The sequence below is a fragment of the Danio rerio genome, chromosome 16 (genome assembly GCF_052040795.2).
Source record: "Danio rerio strain M-AB ecotype USA chromosome 16, GRCz13ab, whole genome shotgun sequence".
NCBI lineage: Eukaryota > Metazoa > Chordata > Actinopteri > Cypriniformes > Danionidae > Danio > Danio rerio.
Genome location: NC_141036.1, coordinates 25,791,412 through 25,810,084, shown reverse-complemented (window position 1 = coordinate 25,810,084; position 18,673 = coordinate 25,791,412). Strand labels below are relative to the sequence as shown.

At 34.9% G+C, this 18,673-nt stretch overlaps 1 long non-coding RNA gene across 1 annotated transcript in view; it reads right to left on the bottom strand.

Annotated features, from left to right (window-relative positions):
- The window catches only part of LOC141378090 (uncharacterized), a 56,564-nt gene extending 38,155 nt beyond the window's left edge, over positions 1-18,409 (bottom strand). The window contains exons 1-2 of the long non-coding RNA XR_015511379.1: positions 18,292-18,409; positions 9,704-9,798 (exon numbers count right to left, since the gene is read on the bottom strand). This is a non-coding gene — a long non-coding RNA (uncharacterized LOC141378090). The remainder of the gene's footprint in view (positions 1-9,703; positions 9,799-18,291) is intronic.
- Positions 18,410-18,673: the final 264 nt, after the last annotated feature.

Here is an 18,673-nt window from a genome sequence, read left to right as displayed (position 1 = left end):
AATAAGGATATAAATAGGATATAAATATAAAGAATTAAATATTACAAAACATATTATTTTCTAGCCTATATGAATTTAAAAACCACTGCCTTGAATCCTTCTTTATCTCGGGAGGCTTTTTCAGTTCATTCGCCTCAATTTGCTTTTGTATAATGGTATTATTATTTGCAGTATTATTTATTATATCCATATTTATATTTGTTTTATTAAAAACAAGCTTAGATTTGCCCACCTGTCAGGTTTTAGACCATATGGGGCATAGCAAGGGCAAAGCAGTGGCGCAGTAGGTAGTACTGCCGCCTTACAGCAAGAAGGTCGCTGGGTCACTGGTTCGAGCCTTGGCTCAGTTGACATTTCTGTGTGAAGTTTGCATGTTCTGCCTGTGTTTGAGTGGGTTTACTTCCGGGTGCTCCGGTTTCCCCACAGTCCAATAACATGCGGTACAGGTGAATTGGGTAGGCTAAATTGTCTGAAGTGTATGAGTGTATGTTTGAATGGGTGTGTGGATGTTTCCCAGAGATGGGTTGCGGCTGGAAGGGTATCCGCTGCGTAAAAACTTGCTGGATAAGTTGGCGGTTCATTCCGCTATGGCTTATTTAAAATCGGATTATTAAAGGGACTAAGCAGACAAGAAAATAAATGAATGGGGCATAGCAGGTGTATTTGGAAATAACTCAGTATTTTGACCACACTTCGTTGTTATTGTTCATTTATTCGTTTGCTGGAAATTAGAACTGAATTTAGAAAGAGTTTTGAAACAAATCTTTGCGCTTAACAAACTAAATGAATTATTTATGGGCTAATTGATGTCTGTGCGTAAAGGTTTTCCTATCCACGAGAGCAAAAGCGAAAGTGAACTTACTTTACCTCTTGTAAATAGCAAATGCGCTATGGCGTGACACCGCTGGCTCTTAAAGGGAATGTGAGATGAGACTCTGATTGGTTTATTCTCAAAATACACCTATAACTCATTGAGAAAATAAACGCAACCCTTTTAGACCATGCGCCATGGCGCAAAGCAGATTTTCCCGTCCTTATATTAGAAAATATGGATTATGACACACCCTGAATGCGTTTGCGCCCAGCGCTTTCCGTTTTGAGCATGGACTGTCAAAATAGAGCCCCCTAATTTTCATATAACAGCCATCTTTTTTTTGAAGAATGAGCTCAAACTTCCCTCTTGCCTTACAAACGGGAGGGAGCCCCAGGCTCGAGGATCTTATGAGCTCATAGCTCTCTCCCAGGACAGCATGCCAAACAAGCTTTAATCAATCATTAGCTAAGTGGGAACTCTTGAAATTGGTTTCAATGATGACACTATTATACTGATAAATCTGCTTAATTTCAATCTGAATTTACCTCATTTTTATTGTCTGCATTGTTGCCATTATAAAGTTGTTAAAAACATTATCTTGTGCATAAAGTGCTGTAAAACAAAGGTGACTTGGCCTGAAATAAAATCAACCGTCATGTTTTGCACACCGTCATGCAAATTCCACAACTGACTCATAACTGATGTTGATTGCAGAGCTTCACAGATTTCTATGAAGTACATAATGTTTTATTCACAGACCTGAGTCAATGTTGATAGATAATTTTCTCTCCTTGCGAGAGGTCGAGTGTGTTTTCACTTCTTAGAAATCTTGTTAAAAGCAAATAAAACTTTAATTCAAGTATACCACATTTCACCCTGCATAGTAGTTTCTCTGTTTCCCATAGTCTTTTGAAGGATGGTGTGATGTTTGTGAACTCTTTGCGATCTGACATCACTGACATTGCAAAGTGTGTGTGTGTGTGTGTGTGTGTGTGTGTGTGTGTGTGTGTGTGTGTGTGTGTGTGTGTGTGTGTGTGTTTAACAATCAGACAATCAGCCTCTGTGACTGTGAGAACTCAAGGGCAGAAACACAGAGATGTATGGATGAATGAAAAGGGGGCCGGATGGGAGGAAAAACAGCTGTCAGAGTGAACAAGTGCGCCTGTCCCTTTGAGGAAATGTGAATGATCTGAAACTGATTAAAAAGGAAATAACTCTGACCTACTTTGAATATGCTTATATGTGTGAGGGGGGTCTGACGGCTGAGATTATGATGTATGTCCCAGTGACCGAGCATATTTACGCTCTTATCTGCTCTTTTATTTTCCCGTGACCCTGATCTGTCATTTTAATATTGGTGTCATATAGAAAATGTAATGCGAAAGGACATTGAGGGTATTTTTACAACAAAAAGGTTTTCAGCAAAAAAAAAAAAATGTTTGATGCATTCATTCACTCAGAGTTTTAGGGGCATGAAAATGCAAACTTTTGAAAGTTTTTTTTGTTTTTTTTTGTTTTTTTTGTTTTTTTTTAAGTGCTCAACGACTGCCTATGGTCTTTTCTTATGGAGCCAGATCAGTCTCAAAAAATATTATTAACAAAAAAAATTTATACATGTACAGCACACTTCACATTTGCTAAATGCAATTTGTAAATTCAAACACATTCCTTAAATTCAACACAAAATTTGTGAAATCAACAGTAAAAATGAATTGAATTTGTTCATTTATTTGTGTATTTATTAATCACGTTTTGAATTTACGAATTAGATTGGTGTTTTAATGATTTCTGTTTTCCATTTACGATTTACATTTGGGTATGTATGAATTGTATTTTGAATATATGAATTGGATTTGTGTTTATGAATCGTGTTTTAAATTTACGAATTAGATTTGTGTATTTATGAATCATGTTTTGAATTTACGAATTAGATTAGTATATTTCCGAATCATGTTTTGAATTCATAAATCGGATTTGTATTCGCAAATCGTGTTTTGAATTTCCAAATTTGATTTGTGTATTTATGAATCATGTTTTGAATTTTCGAATTGGATTTGTGTATTCATGAATCATGTTTTGAATGTACTAACTGGATTTGTGTATTAAAGAATTGTGTTTTGAATTTACGAATAGGATTTGTGTATTCATAAAACACGTTTTCAATTTACGAACTGGGGTTGTGTTTTAATGAATCGCATTTTGTATTTACGAATTGGATTTGTGTATTTATGAATCATGTTTTGAATATACAAATTGGATCTGTACATTTTTAAATCATGTTTTGTATTTATGAATTGAATTTGTGTTTTTATGAATCACTTTTTGAATTGACGAATTGGATTTGTGTATTCATGAATACCGTTTTTAATTTACGAATTGGATTTGTGCATTTATGAATCATGTTTTAAATTTACAAATTGGATTTGTGTATTTATGAATCGTGTTTTTAATTTACGAATTGGAATTGTGTATTTGTGAATCACGTTTTGAATTTATGAATTGGATATGTGTATTTATGAATCCTGTTTTGTATTTGCAAATTGGATTTGTGTATTTATGAATCATGTTTTGAATTTATGAATTAAATTTGTGCATTTTTTTATCGCGTTTTGATTTTACAAATTGGATTTTTGTATTCATAAATTACGTTTTCAATTTACGAATTGGGTTTATTTATTTATGAATCGCATTTTGTATTTACAAATTTGATTTGTGTGTTTTTTAATCAAGTTTTGAATATAAGAATTGGATTTGTGTATTTACGAATCACGTTTTGAACTTACGAACTGGATTAGTGTATTTACGAATCACATTTTGAATTTTCAAATTGGATTTTTTAAATGTGATTTGTGTTGTGGATGAATAAATTATATTTTGTAAATGTATTATTTTTTTAGACTGATCTAGCTAATATTTCTGACATTCTCACTGACATGCCACCAACTTTGTTGAAAAAAGTACACAAAAAATTATCTGCCAGTGCCACTATGTAAATATACACTAGGGCTGCAGTCTGCCATTGTTGTTTTGATTATCAGTTTTTAAAAATGGTTATTATCTCTGTGTAAAAGCAATCTTGAAATCTGACATCACATGTGCATGCATATTAAAAAGGTTCAAATGTTGTTTAATCTTGCATACGCAATACCTGCCCACCAAAACAACAACAGTGAACTACAGTATATGTGTAGTGACTTCATCAACTACTGACAGTTTTCTGGTAGTTTTCTGTGTGAAACCTTTCAATAATGCAACGTCACACAGTCGCGACTGACTTGGGAACCCTGTGATCCGAACATTGACCTTGTCCCCTTCCCCCTGTCTTTTTGTTGATCTGTCATCTCTGTCTCCTTGCTGAATAGACTGAATATGCTCTTTTAAAGCGTGGTCATATAAATACTGTGTGTGTTAGTTGGTTCGGCTGGTCAGGTCAGTCTGAAGCACAGCTCTTCAAATTCCTTTTTCTAAGTAGATCTGATAAGAAACAGTCAAGTTAAATTTCAAACGGTTGAAAATAGCGGTAAATCATGCAAAAATTCCAGGTCTTGGTTTAGAATATATTTGTTTCTCTCTCTCTCTCTCTCTCTCTCCCTCTCTCTGTATATGTGTTTGTGTGAGTGAGAGAGACAGAGAAAGACTGCAACTTTGTGTATGTTTTTGCTTTTCATTACCTCCAGTTTCATCAGTTTTTAAAGGGCAGGGGGGCTTTGTGAGACCCCATTCCAAGTCTTCTTATGAATATGTTTTTATAGCAGTAAATCCCTAATTGGCCAATCTACTGTCAACCTTCACCTGATTCCTGGTGGTATGAGGACAGTTTCAGACTGAAGATAATTAGGTGTTTCTTCAACTGTGGGCATATTTGGCCCTGTGGACAACACCATAAATGTCTAAACACACATTCCACCGTGACTAATTTGTTCACTATTGTTTTTACCTTGCTTGTCTTCATGTACACAAATACAGAAATGCAATTTTATGAAAATAGTTGTCATGTGCAAAGTATTACTTGTTCAGTCTATTGGCGATAGCTTGCACTGTCAGTAATAAATCTGTAAGTAAAAGAAAAGTACCAAGCAAGTCTTTTTTTGTGTTTAAATGAAGTCTAAACATAGACCGTTTGGCTAAAAGAAGGCCAAATTTAGGCTGTCAGTGAAAATCTCACAAAAGTCTAACAGTAGCGCAAATCTAGCCTACTCATCAATTACACAATTGATAGACTTTACATGAATAGCCATTCATTTGTGTGTTATTCTGGGATTTGATTGGGATACTGGTCACACTTTACAATAAGGCTCATTAGTTAATGTTAATTAATGCATTTACTAAGATGAACAAACAATGAACAATACATTTACTGCTGTATTTGTTCATGTTAGTTAACGTTAGTTAATGAAAATACAGTAGTTCATTGTTAGTTCATGTTAACTCATGGTGCATTAAATAATGTTATCAAGCATGGACTTGAATGTTAATAATGCATTAGTAAATGTTTAATTATGATTAATAAATGCTGTACAAGTGTTGTTTATGATTAGTTTCTGTTAGTAAATGCATTAACTAATGAACCTTAATGTAAAGTGTTACCAGGATACTTGTTGGGTATGGCAGCATGTTGGCTCGGTAGTTAGCACTCTCACCTTATAGCAACAAGGTCGCTGGTTCAAGGCCAGGCTGGGCCAGTTGGCATTACTGTGTGGAGTTTGCATGTTCTCCCAGTTTTTGCGTAGCTTTCCAGCGGGTGCTCTGGTTTTCCCCAAAATCCAAAGACATGCCCTATAAGTAAATTAGGTAAACAAAATTGGACGTAGTGTATGTGTGAATGTGAGAATGTGTTGGAGTTTCCCAGTTCTGGGTTGCGGCTAGAAGGGCATTCGCTGTGTAAAACATATGCTGGAATAGTCGGCAGTTCATTCTGTGGTGGTGATAAAAAAGGGACTAAGCCAAAGGAAAATTAATGAACGCATGAATACTTTCTGTAATACTGACAGCTCACCAGTTTCTGTACCAATATTTACAAAACCAACTCGTGACAGTCTCAAATACTAAAAATGGCAATAAATGACACTTAATTACTAGATATTTTAACATTGCATGTGCACAGTCACATCAGTGGTACTTCAGAAAATAACATTGTCAACTACTGGCCTGGAATGCCTATACAGCATTTTTGGACATTCATTGAAATCTGCAAAGACATTTGTGATGTTACAAAAATATTTCTATAAAAAATTAATGTATTTAAATAAAACACTAAAATATTTAGCTACTACTGTACTTTTAATACATAATTATAATCACCAGGCAACTCGGTGGCACAGTAGGTAGTGCTGTCACCTCACTGCAAGAAGGTCACTGGTTCGGACCTCGGCTGGGTCAGTTGGCATTTCTGTGTGGAGTTTGCATGTTTTCTCCGTGTTCGCTTGGGTTTCCTCCGGGTGCTTCACAAGTCCAAAGACATGTGGTACAGGTGAATTGGGTAAGCTGAATAGTTGAATAGTTGAATGAAATTAAAAAATGATCTAATTATAACCAATAGACTAATTGATGTGCAATGAAAGCATTACTAACCGACAAAGAAACATGCATGGACAGTGCTTATACATAATTCATTCATAGAAAGAACAACCAGAAAAGGGAAATTGATGCATTCGTGCCAAATATTAGCATCCTTGACCTATAACAATGTACAGTACCTATAACAGTCTGTATGATTGTGTGCTCTTTATCCAGTTTCTATTCTAATTTGCAGTTAATTGGAATAAATAAATAAATAAATCGAAATGCAAATCAAGTATAAATAGCAGAAATGAACAAATAGATTTACCCTATCAGCAACTATTAATCGACACTAAATATAAAAGCAGACACTAACCCGCTACACTCTGAGAAAAAAAGGTACAGGAGCTTTCACTGAGGCGATACCTTTTCAAAAGATACATTTTTGTACCTGAAGGTTCCATAATGGTACCTCAAAGAAACTTTTTAGGTACATTTGGGCACTAATATGCACCTTTGAGGTACCACCGTGGACTCTGGGTACAAATATGTATCTCTTGAAAAGGTACTTCCCCAGTGACATCTCCTATACCGTTATTTCTGAGAATGTATATCGAAAAAAATTCCACCACCCCATCCAAACTATTAGGATACTGGGTATCAGATTTGCACAATTCAGATTTTCACTCGCTCGAAAGCTTGACAAACCTCCTGCACGTAGCTACGGTTGCTAAGCCACGATTGATGTGTGGCAGTTTTCAAGTGTGGCTTAGTCGAAGGGTCAATTCTAGAGCAAATCAGAATGATTTCTGAAGAGTTGTGTGATGCCAAAGACGGAAATAATTACTGATTTACCACAAAGCTTTGAATGGGAGTATACAGTTTATATTGACGGATTAACTGATTTTCAAATTGACTAATTAATTGATTTCTAAAGCACTCTGTAAATTATTCAAAGTCTGATTTATGTTAATAAAACTTATTAAAATAATTAATCAAGTTTTAGCTCATTCATTCATTAATTTTCTTTTGGCTTTCCTTTCACCTCGAGTTTTTACTTTTATTTTATTTTTTTATTCTATGACATTCAGCCTGTTGTTTTTACCAGTTTAAGCTATGTATATTGAGATTACATGTGAAGTTATTTTGATTCAACTTTAAGCATTAACTTTTTTTAATCCAAATAGACCAGATTTGTTTTATTTCTGTTTAAAAACAAGTAGGACTATCAATTGTATTAAACACAATTAATCACCCTTTGGGTACTTCATTTCAGAGAAGCTATGTTTGGTGATTTAATTGTTCTTCTCATCTTTTGTTAATGTGTCAGAAGGTGTGAGACAGCTCATTTTGTTGCTGTTGTGCTGTCCTTGCTTGACTCAGTGCTTCAGCGCTCCAGAGTAAACAGACTCTTAATTCACGCCCACTATAGGCTGGATTTGAGCACTGACGACCGTGTTTACAAACGTGAAGGATCAAGTTCAATCAGTTGTTAAATCCAAAGATGCACCTCAATGCAGTGCATTGGAGAAAGTCATCACTGGGACAGATATTATGTCCATAAAATGCTATGCCCATGCTAGTTCATAGCGGTTCATTAGACCTTGTTTGGCCCCAATCATTCAAACCTGCATCTGGTGCACTTCTTCATCTATAGAAACTGATCACTCAGAGTCACATAAGGACAGACTGACCACTTCACTGAGCTGATTTACTGACCTTCAAAAGATTACTGGGCGAATCACAACATGGAGAGTGCACTAAATGAATTAGCAAGGAACAGCCCTGTGGAATAAGTGATTGACTGATAGTTTATAAATACAAAGACAAGATAAAGAGATGTGCCAGCTTTAAATCTGGACCTCAGTAAGTCGTTTTTGTTATAGGGCTTTATCGGTTGTGTAATGGACTTCTATTTTTTTTTCCAGTCAAGCCAGGGCATCACATTCGTCCCCAACTGACCCAAAGAAATATTGTGATTGAAAATATCAATCATCGAAGCCCCCCAAAACCTCAGCAATCAAAATCATCATTCACTGTTCCTTGCGAATGCTGACCCGATCAAGCAGCTATTCATTTCTGACCCGATCAAGCAGTTAGTCATTTCTTTGCGCAATGTTCTTTCCTTTTAGTTCAAGGAAAAGTGCAGTTTTTGAACGTGTGCGTCATTCCGAACAAAGAAAATCAGGAGTAAAGAGGGGGCGCAGTTGGATATTTATTGTGCTCTTTTGTTGGAATCCACAGTAATCTCACACATTTGAATAATAGACTGTGTAATTATTTCCAGATGGCCACAATGCGCCGTTTAAAGTGAAGAGAGAGACCTGTTGAAAAACTGTCAGGCAGGAGAAGAAATATGTTCACCATCCTGAGCGCTAATCAAAGGATGTGTTTCGCTGCTGATAGAGTCACAAATCTGTTCCTGAAGCTGCAGCAGCTGCGCAAGCCTACGAACTACGAATTATTTTACATCAAATGAATATTTCAATGCTTATTACTGAATCTTGAAACAAAACAACCAATTTTGGCCATTTTAATCCTTTGATATGTGCCATAATCAAATGTTGACTGTAAAACTGAAACTCTGAATCAATGGACAAAGCTTCGGCAGGATTCCAAGACAATGACGCATGCTATTGTTTTCTCACTAGGAGAGCTGCAATGCCTGTTGACTGGATTACTTTGAAGAGAGAAGAAACACACCTAGCAAACTATTGTTTTGGATGTCAGGGATGAGTAGGCATGACTAGAAATGAACTGCACTTGTGTTTTGAGTCTATATAAATGGAAGTCACGCCAATTGAATCTCAGACAAATGTTTGTCATTCCATTGCAAATTGTTTTATTTCTGTACTCTTTATTAGCATCGTGACAAACTGACCAGCTGTCAGAGTGTTTTGAAAGAGACCCTGTTATGTTCATAGTGAAATTCTTTTATTGTTCTATGTTTAGAAGTAAAAAAGGTGTAGTGCTAGCAAACATGCCGATGCCACCCATGCTGCTAAATGCAGCATTTAGTGTATAGGTAAAATATGTTCTGCGTGTTTTCCATTTAACAAAGAGAAAATGTCAGCACAGAGAAAACAGCTGTTGACAAAGCATCTGATAATACTAACATTTGAGCAAATCTGCGTGTTCTGGTGCTCCAGTAAAGTCTTATCACATTTTTATACAGCACTTTGTTTAAGCAAGCAGATTTATAATATTAAACAAGAAAAAGTTTATAAAAGAGTTAGCTACTTTCAATTAAAAGTGCACTTTACTTTCTATTTTTTGCTTAAACATCTTACATCATCTAGTTTTTTTTTTTGAGTATCTTTAGTCTTTTAGCTGCATTTTTCTAGAATTTAAAAAGAATACTTAACATATTCTGTAATAAATTTCATTCACCTGATTTATGGGTGTTTCCCAGTGTTGGGTTGTGGCTGGAAGGGCATCCGCTTGGTAAAACATATGCTGGATAAGTTGGCGGTTTGTTCATTGCGCTGTGGTGAAAAGAAAATGAAGAAATTAATGAAACAAGGGGTGGCACGGTGGCTCAGTGGTTAAGAATATTGCCTCACAGCAAGAAGGTTGCTGGTATGAGTCCTGGCTGGCCAAGTGGCATTTCTGTGACAAGTTAGCATGTTCTCCCCATGTTTATGTGGGTTTTCCCCACAGCAATTTTCTTTAGTCACAGCAAAAGTCTTAATATTTGGTTTGAGTTGTTTGTTCATCACAGGAAAGACATAAGCCAATCATATGCAGTTAGAGGCAAAAAAATAAAAAATTTGATTAATTCATTTTTCAAGTCTTCAGGTTTGAGTTGTTTGTCTCTTTACATGCTGTCACATGATGAATAAATTACTCAAAAACCAGAAGACTCAGAAGGTGAACTAATCATGGGTCTTTCTGGCTCAGACTGTGTGCATTGGTTAAGCTTATATGGGACTCAAACTTGAACACTTGTCAGAAGAGGTGAGCTGAGCTAGTCCCAGTAAACAATGATTGATTATTTTCTCTTCTTTTTAGTCTTTTAGTTATGATTTTTTTGTAGTGTGATCAATATTCAGACGAGTTGTAGACTAGTTGTAGATTGTTTGAAAGCAACTCGCAACAGTTAAATGATATAAATGAACAAAAAGACTTGAAAAAAAGTGAATTGAAGTTGGCATTTACAAACAGTAACACATGTAAAAAAAAAAAAAAAAACACAATTTATATATATAAAAAAATTGCTTATATATTTTTTTTCATTTTCTTGTTTAATACTGGGAGGTTTGTCAGGATATTCCCTTCATATATAATACTAAGCCTCTTCTGAAGCTGGGATTCTGTGTAAGGGAATTTATGAGCCTCCGAAAGTTACATCCACACAGTAGAGTGCATGCCAAAAACAGTTGGGGAGAGGGCAGAGTACATAGTTTGCTTGGAGGCGGACACAAATAAAGAAATAGCTGGGTTCGTATTAAGCAGCACAAAATTCAACTAGGTCTATTATGCCACATAATTACACAGACAGATTATTTAAAAAAACACTGCATTTCTATCCACCTTGCTTGAGATGGCAAACACAACAGAAACGTAACTAAACACAAAAATTTCTTCAAAAGTAAAGATTTATTCCGATGTCACTAAGACACTTTTTGGGATCTTATTATTAAGAAAATTAACAGCAGTAATTTGAGACAGAAATCTTGTGTGTGTGTGTGTGTGTGTGTGTGTGTGCGTGCGTGCGTGCGTGTGTGTGTGTTATCATAAATAAACTTAGCCCTTTTTTTAAACAATTTAATTCATATTTCCTAAAAAATGCATGTAATTATTTCAAAATAATAACAATAATTAAATTATGTAGAGAAAATGTGTCGCTATGTCACAAATTGGACAATTTTCTTACTTCAGTGTCATGTGTTTGCTTTTGCCCTGTAAACCAATATCTCGAAATCTGAAGTCACCTTTGTGTCTGCCAAATTAAAATGACCTTAGCTTAATGAAGTAAATCATGTAGTTGGACAAAGGATGTCTGGCATGTTAAGCATACTGTATGCAATGGCACTGTAATGTTATTAAGATTGGAGGGCAGCATATTAGCCAAAGTTGATACAGATCTCTGACTGAATGGCTACTATGACTTTAAGCTCAAGATAAACCGTTTCAAGTCTTAAGCTGAAGGTTAGTGGAGTTGGTCAGACTTGTATCTTGAGAGGGTTCCTGAGAGAACTGGGTCTTGCTAGCCATAAGTCAAAGATATTTAGTCGGATAAAATGATTGAAGAATATGTAATGTAACTTGAAGGGATTTAGACATGCAGTGCTCAACTGGAAAAGCTTTTAGAAAATCCACTGCTTATGTCGACCTGCATTTTGAAGTTGTGTGCTCAGATGATCTGTGAATGTGGGTATAGGGCAGACTGAACGTAGCAATGTATATTTTGTCAAGCATAATGAAGATGCCTGGTTTGCAACCATGCATACTGTGTGACGCAAATAGGTGTTGCATGGAAAATGCTTTAGACTTGCACATAAAGGTTTGAAAACAATATTTTGACAGCAGTGCAACAAATGAACTATTGTTTTTTAAGTATGAAACATATTTAAATAATCTGAAAAATATTTTTACACTAAACAACCTTCTTAGAGTGTTTTTGCGGACTTCAAACTTAAATTTTGTGAACTCCAGTGTTATGAACACTGGTTTTGGATTTTTAGATTTTGAGACACTTTAAATCATATTTATGCCAACCTCAATTAACAAAATTACTGAAAGTAAACCTTTTAGTGTACACCCTATTTATTCATCAGCAGTGCATGTAAATAAATAAATGCATTAAAAATGAATCAGTTAAAAGAAAGAGTATACGTGCTTTCTCTACAGTAACAAAACAAATGCCGTGACAGACAGAAAGTCTAATTAGATTTCGTAATTGCTTCTGGTCACTGAAGGGTTAATGAACAAGTCAAGGGACAGTGCAATACAATTAGTTTAAGAAAGTCTTAAGAGCTCAGCTTCTTTCCATCACCCTGATGAGGGCACTGACCCAAGCCAGCTGCCCTTCTACGAAAGCATACCCAAACATGCAAGAAATGCAGCTCGGTCTGCACACATGGTCACATGGCAAGAAATAAAGGCTAAATAATGAGCAAAATATGACTATTTGTTATACTTTTTTCTATAGTTTAAAAAAAATTGAGGAATTTGCTTAATTGTTTGTAATTTAGTGTGCATTGTGCCCTGGGTTGTTTAAGGACGAGGTCTGGCATTAGTTAGGAATAATCCATGTCCCTTGGTTTGTCTAATTATTCTATTAGGTTAGGACATCTGATATCCAGAGTAACCCAACACGATGATCCAAGAGCTGAAGGACACAAATCAAAACAACTCATTTAATAGCTACTAAACAATTTGTTTTCTAATAGGGATGTCCCATTGTCTATCGACAACCAACGTTCTACAAAATATCTCCATTAGTGTTTGTGAAGGGAAGCAAAATGTATTTTTGGGTGAACTATCTCTTTATACTCATCAACTTTTTTATAGTTTAAGTGCCAGTAGTAACTTATCTATCACTTGCTCACTTCCTAATAGGGCTGGGCTGATGAACGATATTATATCAAATCGTGATATATATAAGCTCTGGAATATTTACTTTATATCGATCTAAGAGCAAGTCACACAGCATAAATGTGCAAAAATGGGAATCTACATGTGATGTACAAAATTTTTGGCCACTGAAAATGTATCAGCTTAAAATATGTTAAATGGACTCTCTAATTGTTGTGGCTTCAGTTGTTGTTGGGATACTCTTTTAAATCTGGAAGCATTAACAACTTATAACGAAATATATATCGGTATTGTTCAATACGTATTATGTTATATTGGTCATATTGTTCACTTGCTAACTTAAATGCTCTTGTGCCAAACTGTCTAAAGACAAATTTCAAGCTTACAAAAAAAGAAATAAAATCACATAAAAAAAAGATTTATCATGGTACTTGTTTTTCCTTTTTTTTTTCATGTTCTCCAAACACAGTTTTTATAAATTTAAGTGGATTGAACATAAAACAAAGTTCTGCCAAAAATATTTTTAATTGTATATAATTGTAATTGTAATAATATAATTTTGTCAACTCATTTAAAGGTGGTTCATTCTGCTGTGGGGACCCCTGATTAATAAAAGGACTAAGCCGAAAAGAAAATGAATGAATGAACGCAAAATAACAGGAAATAAATGGTTCACATTATCTATTTGTGCAACCCTTTTTCTATGACATATCAACCAATATATATACTGTATATATTTTAAGTTTCTTTGAATTTAATACCCAAATAACCAGATTTTGTGATTCACGATGAACAGGGTTTTGAAAATATAATACATTATTACATAACGCTATCCAGTTATAATAGAACAAAAGATGCATGATTGGAAATGCTATCAGCATATTTCACAGAGGACTGATTTTGTCCCATTAATGATTATGGTATTAGTTCAGTTCAGGTCTAGGAGCATATTTGTGCTTGCATAATGTGCTAAAGCTTAAGCTTCGTATACTGCTGTGCTGTCGTGTGTTTCCTTCTGACCAACAAATAGACTGACTATCAAAGATATGCAAAACATAAAATAATTTTTTTTTTTTTTTTAAAGATTAGATCACCTCAAAAATAAAAGTCTGGTCATCATTTACTCACCATCATTTAAGTGTGTTTTGAAGATCACTTTCCTTAATTTTCAAAATACAAATGAAGATATATTTCATCAAGTCTGAAAGATTTCTGTCTTTCTATTTAAAGTCTACTTTAATAAGAATCTATTCAGAAGCATACAGTCATTAACAAAATAGAGAATAAAAAATGCTTGTTTAATGAACGTTTTCTGAAGAGACAAGATTATGTGATACACAGATTTAATTTAGGCTGTTATTTACATAAAATTACTGATCAGCGAACATGAACAAAACTCAACCAGATGTGCTGGATGCACAACAACAAGCTTCGGTTCTTGTTGAATCTCAAACATGAAAAGATGATTTATTTTTATATATCAGTTAATCATTCCTGACCTTCTTTAAGGGGTTTCAAACCTTTAGGAGTTTCTGTCTTCTGTTTAACCCTATAAGAAACATTGATGAAAGCTGAAACCCTGTAACCAATAGTCCCATTTCCACTGTTGGGCCAGTGTGAGCCAGGGCTTTTATTGGGCCGGGCAATGTTAATAGCCAGGAAGCATGAGCTGTGAAGCAGAAATCATGTCGCATTTCATGAGCTACTAGCGTGGGCTAGTAGCTCATATCGCGGCACGCAAACTCTGCCCCAGAACGTCCCCCGAACCAAACGTCACACCACCCGCCCATTTCAGCAGGAATCAGGCAGATAAAGCACACCATTGTGATGTCACGAAACTATTAAAATAAAAACAACCGAAGCAAACAAATTACATGTTACTGTGCAGCATTACATTATGTCTATACGCATAGGCCTATATGTTTTGATTGATTGATTTTATTTGACCATTTAACAAAAATACAAAAAATATACAAACAAGTGATATGTAATATGTATCTCTCATACATATTACATAACTGTCAAGGATGAAATGCACAAAAAAGCCAGAGGCTTATTTGTGGTCCTCGATATTTAAAAAAAATGAACGAGCAAATCATAAACAAAATCCTCAAATTTCAACTGTAAAACAACCAACTTTTAATTTCACTTCTAAAAACACCCTCAATTTGAATCTTTTTAAAAATCGTGGGCAAAACATTCCAAGCAGCAACGCTAGTACACAAAAATGAATTTCTACCTTCTATCCCTGCTACGCGCTCTTGTAGACTGAAAATGAACCTCACTAACTAACATAATAATTAAGAAAATATTTTTGGACCATTTTCTTTAAAATCTTAAAAAACTAATCACTAATTTAAAAATGTTTACCCTTTTCTCAACTTTTAAAAAATTGCTTTGACTATAATGTTAATTATTTAAATGTGTCAGTGTAGGTAATTTCATAACAATTTTACACAACTTTTTGGGCCGTCTGCCATTTATTTAAAAATTTTTTTTAGAACTACCGCTGTACCAAAAAGCTGCAGCATAGTCCAAGTATGACAGCACTAGTTAAATTTTTAAAGTTTGGGTAGGAGCTAAGCCTGTCTTGCTAAAAACTTAATTTTAGAACAAATTTTTGAATGGACTGGACAGCCATCTTTTCACCTGTCAAATTACTGTCTAAAATGCAACCTAAATATTTTACTTCCTGTTTTAGAGTAATATTTTGATCCCCTACTTTTATCTCTGACCAGACACATTTTCTTAGTTTCGCAGCTGAACCAAATAAAATAAATTCAGTTTTACCCAAATGTAAGGACAATTTATTAAGGCAAAACCATTTAGAGACTTCCTTAATTTGTTTACTTATTTCGTTTTCAATAAATTCCCTTGTCTCTTGAGACACAAATATTGCTGCATCATCGGCATATAACAAAAGCTTATTTAAACAAGCCATTTTCAAATCATTAATATATATATATATATATATATATATATATATATATATATATATATATATATATATATATATATATATATATATATATAAAGCAACAGACCTAAAACTGCCTTGAGGAACCCCATAGGCGACGGGCACATCATCTGATAATACTCCATTTAAATCTACTATTTGACTTCTGTTTTTAAGGTAGAATTTTATCCATTTACAGGCCATATTACAGAAACCCATTGCTTTAACTTTTTAAAGCAATATCCTGCGGTCAACTGTATCAAACACTTTTTGTAGGTCGAAGAAAACCATCTCACTTAACTTCGCTTCATCCATATCTCTCTTTATATATTCAGTTAACTATTAAATTGTTGAATCAGTAGAATGATTTTTCCTAAAACCTGACTGAAACTCATACAATGTCATATTTTAAAAAAATAATCTTCAATCTGCTCATAAATAATTTTCTCCATCACTTTAGACAAAGAACTCAAAATTGATACCGGCCCAGAAAAAAAAAAAAACGTAAACTGTACTAGCTTTCTAGATATGATGTAGATATGTAGACATATTTATCTAGATATGATATAGCCAGTCACATCTGTTTCTGTAATAGTTAAATGACAGTGAGCTGATGGATCTAGCTATTTATTGTATAGCAATATTCTACTGTATTCTATTCTACTGATTTTTAAATCAATTTATTCTTATGAAAATACCCTATGGCTGGAGGAACAAATATAAACCATTTATTGTCAGTTAAAGCTGTTTTTATCTTTATTCAGATCTTAATTCCATTCAACTACATCAATAGCTGGATGCCTTCCAGGGAACCTCATCCCTTTCGACCCTAGCAACTTGTTTTTCAGAACATCTTGCTGCTTCATAATTTTAGACGGAGATAGACTTTCAATGGAGAGAGAGAAAAGCCATAAAGTGATGTCAGAAGACAGAATTTTTATTTATTAGTGAACTAAGATTAATCCCTTCTCAACCCATTTGCATTTTTACATTAATTGAATTTATCTGATAGTCTATGTAAATTTGTGATTTAGACTATCAGAATTTTGATAGTGCCTGTATGTCTATATATAACATCCATCTGTTGAGAGCTGTACAGATGAAGTCTTAAAAAATGGATTATGCATAAAGCGAGCGGGCAGGGTGTGGAGAGAGTGGGAGTTGAGATGTCTAGAGGGTTAAAACTGAGAAAGGAGGCAAATCCGAGAGTGACAACTTCTCACCAGTTGGCAAGCGAAACATTTCAGTCATTTTTTTTGCCTCGATACACATTGACTAATGAAACGCTCTTTGCCGTATATAGACTGGCCGTATGACTGACGGCTCACATGCTCGCCACATTTAGCCTGCAATAGAGGGGACAAGAATGGTGATGAGGTCGCCCCGAAATATGAAGTGGCCACAGGCGATGAATGCGATTGGACAGTTATTAATATCATTAGCGCTGGATTAGCTCTTTGGTTTTTCCCCACTTCAGTCCCTCTCCAGCCATTGCCAAGCATTACACAGCTAATCTCATCTCCCTCCAGTAATGACACATTCACAGTCTCGTGTTTACGGTCATTTTGGAAAATTGTAGAGAAAAACAAAATCATCTGGAGCAGGGTGTGAAGGCAAGGTTAATTCTCAGTGTGAAAAATGGCATGATTTGGGCTTTCGGGGAAGCGCTTACCCAGAGTAATGAGGCTACTGAAGACGCTAATGAGTGTGTGGGAATGATTCTGCTTTGAGGTGAATCAAGTAATCGCTTTTTGGAGAAGTATTTTAAGTCGCACACAGCACGTCGCCTACATGACTAATCATTCTGGATATGCTAATGGATGCTAATATATGCAAACAAAGTTACACTGGAAGATTATTTCTGATTGGGCCATATGGGGTGAGTGGGTGGGCCTTATTCACACACTTTAAATTCACATAACAGATTCCCCTCATTTCACTGAGTCAAGACGGAAACCACGGCAATCCTGGCAGCATGCAAACCGACAGTTATAGCAGCAAGCAATATGAAGTGGGTGGAAATGTTTCCTCTGAAAGTTCAGCAAAGATCAGGAAGTTTCTAGTTGAATTAAAAAAAAAAAAAAACAGAGTCATGCTTCTTGTTCTGTCCACTGTAAATCTGATTTAGAACAGACTTGAAATCTCCAACAACAAACTCCTCTTAAAAAGCAAAACAAAGCCAAAACAGAGTCATTGCTCCAAAAAAATGAAAAACATGTATTCATGTAACATGTAAAACTTGTATGATCTTTCTTCTGTAAAGCAGAGCAAAATGTAGGCATTTATTCAAGTACAATCTTCCCCATCCCAGTCCCAACAATGTACTTTTTTTCTCATATGCTGCATTAGAAATGCCCTTGCATTAGCCTTTACTGTTTTTTTTTTTTTTTTTTTTTTTTTTGTGTGTGTGACCTCAAATAATAAATAAAAAATAGGACAGCATGGAAAATGCAAACAAAAAAGAAAGCAGTGATTTTCTTACTTTTCATTGCAGACAACATGAACAAAATATTTTGTCTGGTCAACTTCATTTCATTTGTAAATATCCTTTGCTATCAGTCAGATCTGCAACACATTGCAAAAAAAAAGTTGGGACAGGAGCAGTTTAGAGTTAGTAATCAGGTAAATTGGTTAAATAATGATGTGATTTGAAACAGGTGATGTCAACAGGTGATTGTAATTATGATTTGGTAAAAAGCAGCATCAACGAAAGGTCTAAAGCTACCGTCACACTAGAGTTTGTGGGCCCTATCATACACCCGGTGCAATGCAATAGTTGTTTGCTAGTTTCAGTTTGGCGCAAGAATTGTTTTGACATTTTGTTCCATGCTGTTTAAATAGCAAATGCATTTGTGCTCATATGT